Raw genomic sequence first — 5,050 nt, 5'->3', positions numbered from 1 at the left:
AAGTGCCCCACCCATTGTATCGTTGCCATAAGTTTTATATTTTTGCTTTATTTTATAGTTGTTTGTTTCTTTTAACATAGTTAGAGCAGGGATCTAAAATATTTCATGGTTAAATTTTTTTCTACCCATATATTTCTCCTATTTTTAAATTAATGTTTTTCATGACATATTTTTTTTATTTTGTGACAGACATAAATATTAAAATATGTGTGTGCATACTCCCAGGAGTACTAAAAATGAATTTTTCAGGTAGGAATTATAGCATCAACAATCTAATTCTTCACAGAAAATGGATGTTATGAAATTGAATTTCAATTCTTTAAAGATCAGCTGGATCTGAGGCACCTATTCTGCACCTCTCCCATCTTTTAGGCTCAAATTTGTAAAGATTTCTATTGTTTCTAATTTCTCATATCTGGAATTGGCAACTGGCAGTAATTAATATTGGGCTAACAACTTTGAATATTCTCCAATGTTATTTTTACTACTTTTTTTTTAGCTTCCCTATATTTTCAATTTGTGTTTACAAATTAAGATCTTTTTTTATTCAGAGCTGGAGAGATAGTACTGAGGGTAAGGTAAGGTTCTTGCTTTGCTCACAGCACTGACACACACCCTGAGCCTGCCAGAAATTATTCCTATGTGCAGAGCCACAGGTAATCCATGAGCACTGCCAGATGTGTCCAAAAAAAAATATCTTTTTGGGTCTAGCTTTGTTTGCTGTTCCAAAAGTCCAAATGGTACCAAATTATTGTCAACCATTACTAAAGCTGACACTCGGGAATACTCAAATCTAAGTCCCTACTATATTTATTGTAGCTAGACACACATCCTAATTTCCACCATCCCTAAACACAAGGAGCTCACAGTCTTTCTCCTAACCTGATTGGCTGAGGCACAATATAAGTATCCCACTCTTGCCTAAAATAAATTTTGTTATCTCCCAAAGTGGCTTATGAATGGTTTAAATCTGTACGCTGCCAGAAGCAAACTTGCTAGGATCCAATATCTCCTACATATTTTCTCCCCCTTTTCTGTTTGATATTTTTAAATCCATCTATGATCTCAGAAAATGGTTTATTTCACTAAAACCATGTACTTGAAATGAAATACAGTTTTCTTTACATATTTATAGTAAAAGTGGCTCTCATTTTGCATAGGACCAATATGAGCTGGGATAATAACTTTTAACCTAATTTAGATTAGAGTCTTTAAAAGATGGCATTTCCCAGGAAGCATATGATCAATTTTCCACTTCAGACTTCAAGCTGGTCTTTTAGGTTGCCTAACCCCAGAGGGTCCTTCTTCTAGGTATTGGAGCAAAAGTAAAGGTTCCCTTTCCCCCATTTTCTTCTAATTAGTGGCTGTTGTGTTGAAGACATCACACTTGTACTATTGGGCTTGCCCTTGTCTCATGCTCTTGCCAAGGTGGCACAAGGCCATTTCTATCTTAGGCTCTGAGGTGGGACCCATATTTGGGGTGTAAGGCCAACCTCAGAGCAATTTAAGCTCAGGTCAAGCCAATATGACAAATGTTCAGGGTTCTGTATCATTTGAATTTTGTAGGTTGATGGGAACTCCTTGTAGATAGACAGGAAAGCTCCCTATCACTAGAACATGCAATCAAGATATCATCTATAGTGAATAATATAAGCATGGGAAAACCTTGCATGAGAAGGATGTAAAACCACATCAACAAAATATTGACACATGGTAGGGAGTTAGTCATTTCCAGGAGAATGACTAGTTCACTGAAACCTGCCTATAGGTGCCTAATTGTTATAGGTGCCTACTGTTATAGGTGCCTAATGCAAAGTGTTTATGGCCATCTGGGTGGATAGGAATATTAAAAAATTGTTTTAATCAATTATAATCAGCAGCCAGTCTTTAGGAATTGCTATAGGAGAGGGGAGGCCAACTTGAATGTCTGGAGGTGGTGAACCATGGTAGAATTAACATTCCACAAGACAATTAACAGCCACTACTTGCCTGATTTCTTTTTTATAACAAAGACAGGGTAATTATATTTCAAAAACAAAGTTTCAAAATGCCATAATTTAAGCTTCTTTTCTACCAGATAAACCAGTACATTTAATCTTATATTGAGGAACCACTGTGGGGTCTACACAGGATTCTAAAACTTTCATTGAATGCAGAAGGGTGGTAAACACTCAGATACTAATTGGGTGGCCCCAATTAAAAAGGCATGGCCTCTGAATTAGGGGTAAATCTCAACCCCTTAAGGAGCATGGGGGAAACAGAGGGCTGGAAGGTGGCTATAATCCCCTCTGGACAAATGTACTTTAACCATCTGGAACTCTGTAGGATAGAGGAATAAGGCATTATGCTCACTCCATGCAGCTCATAAAGTATTGCTTGCAAGGCCCAGTTGTAGGGGCTGTATTGAGAAGAGATGATAGAAATGTTGGCTCCAGGACTAAACAGCTGTATGAACATTGAGTGGAAATAAAAATGATCAGACTTAAACACGAAATTCAAAGTCAGCAATAACAGAATCGATACCCTATCTAAAACAGAGGGGAAAAGTTACACTGGCACTCTGGGGGGCAAAGGAGGGAGATATAGGACACATGCTGGGAAAAGGGGTGGAGGAAGGACAACCCTGGTGGTGGGAATGGCCCTGATTCATTGTCACTATGTACCTTAAATATTACTGTGAAAGATGTTATTCACTTTGGTCACAATAAAATTAAAAAGAAAAAGAAATGTTGGCTCCTGTGTCAATCATTGTTAAACTCCTTCCGATTGATCTCAAGAGTTATGAACAGATGTTCATCTTCTGTAAGAACAGCGAAATTGGCCATTAGGTATTAGTGGTACTGAAACCTCCAGTTCTGGGGTAAGTACATTGGCCAGACAAAACAAAACAAAAAAAAGGAGTTGGGCAAAGTACTCTTTCTCTTGAAATCCTATACATGGATGTACATAGAATCTATTATGCTGAGTGAAATAAGTCAGAAAGAGAAAGATGCAGAATGGTCTCACTCATCTATGGGTTTTTTTTTAATATATATTTTTTATTTTTAATTACGAGAACAAAGATGCAAAGAAAGAGGACAAGGCAAAGTTACAGTGGAAGGACAATCACCGATAACATAATTCTCAGAAGAGAGAATTATGTCCCCTTCTCAATGTCCCCTTGCTGATATCTTAACTTTGAACTTTCAGCCAAATAACATTAAGATAAATAAAACAAAATCCATGTACAATTACTTTGTCCCTCAAGTCCCCAGATTGTAACACATTATAATATTTCTTAACAGCACACAAGACAATCTAAAGCCATAAAACTTAACGTAACTCCTTAAACATTAGAGGCATAGTATTTTTTACATTTCCATGTACATGCATATTAGCTTAAGTTAACCTCAAATTTTAAATGTTTTTTTTTTTTTTTAAGGATTAGAGTCAAAGGAGCACAGTAAAAATGGTGTTAGAGTGGCAATTGTTTGCACAGGCCCACCAAAATATGAGAGGTATGGAAAGGAATAACCTTGGCCTAAATACCCCTGAAGTTTCCTGGCATAAGACCAACTCTAGGCTCCAGGCAAGTTAAATCATCCAATCCAAGACATTGTCCTTAGTGCCAACACACTTTTCATACAGTCTCTGTTGTTGGTATCATGTTTCTCTATTAAATATCCTAGAATCTGCATATCCTACATTGAAGTCAGGATGTTTAGCGTCCTCTCATTTCACCTCATCATTAAAGGGCAATGCAGGAAGCCCTGTCCTGTAAGCAGGTCGTTGTTGTTAAGTCTTCTCAGTGTTAAGAAAAATGAAAAACATTTTTGCAATAATTTTCAGAGACAAAAGAGAGGAGGGCTGGAAGTTACAGCCCACTTCATGAACCTCACCACAAAGAGTGATGAGTTTAGTTAGAGAAATAACTACATTGTGAATGATCCTAGCAATGAGTATGTATGAGGGAAATAGAAAGCCTGTCTAGAGTACAGGTGGGTGTGGGGTGGGGAGGAGGTATATTTGGGACATTGGTGGTGGGAATGTTGCACTGGTGATGGGGGTGTATCCTCTTATATGACTGAAACTCAACCACAATCATGTTTGTAACCAAGGTGTTTAAATAAAAATATCACTTAAAAAAAAGAGAAATGTCAAAACAATTGGTAATGAAATGACAGTTGCTATTTCCCCAGAATAATCAGAATCAATGACTCCAACATTGACAGCAATTCCCTTGAGTCAGACTGCTTCTCCCTAGGAATAGGCATACAGTATCTGTCAGAATTATCCCTGGGTTTTTTTAAATTTTTTTTTGAATTACAAGTCTTTCACATTTATATTTAAGGTACATAGTGACAGTGAATTAGGGCAATTCCCCACCACCAGTTTGGACCTCCCTTCACCCCTGTTCCCAGCATGCGTCCCATACTTCCCCCCTTTACCCCTTAGTCTATTAGTATAACTGATCCCCTTTGTATATAACTTCTTGTAGATCTTGATTCTGTTGTCATTGACTTTTGGCTTGGTATTTAGGTCTCATAATTATTTCTTTCCACTCAATGTTCATGTGACTGTTTAATCCTGGTACCAACCACTCCTTTTTTTTCTCTTAATTTATGAAGCAAAAAAAAATGATTCAAGTTTTGTGGTTATTATACCAGATTTTTGTTTGTAGGGGCATTGAGTTGGTGCTATCATAACTGTATCAGGGCAGGGAATTTACAAGGCAGCTCTACCTGCTTTAGTTAGGTTGCAGCAAACCTACTGATTGTAGTTCAGTAAGCCTAGATTGGGGGGGTGTACAGTCAGGAGTGTCCTGATTCTGCCATTCCTGGGTCCTTTTTATCCAGTTTCCCGAGACAGGTTTATTGCAGCGGTCTCTTTCTCATTGGTCTCCTCCACTGCATTGTGGACAAGGTCCGAGTGACAGTCTCCAGAGGGCAGGGCCAGGAAGGGTCCTGATTTCCCTGTGAAAATGACCCAATTTGTTTTATTACTAGAGGCATAGTGACAATCTCTGACCCAATGGTTTTCCTGCTGCACCTTGGACAAGATCCAGGTTTTG

Source organism: Suncus etruscus, chromosome 9, assembly GCF_024139225.1.
Source record: "Suncus etruscus isolate mSunEtr1 chromosome 9, mSunEtr1.pri.cur, whole genome shotgun sequence".
Lineage (NCBI taxonomy): Eukaryota > Metazoa > Chordata > Mammalia > Eulipotyphla > Soricidae > Suncus > Suncus etruscus.
Note: the sequence above shows the minus strand (reverse complement) of the source record.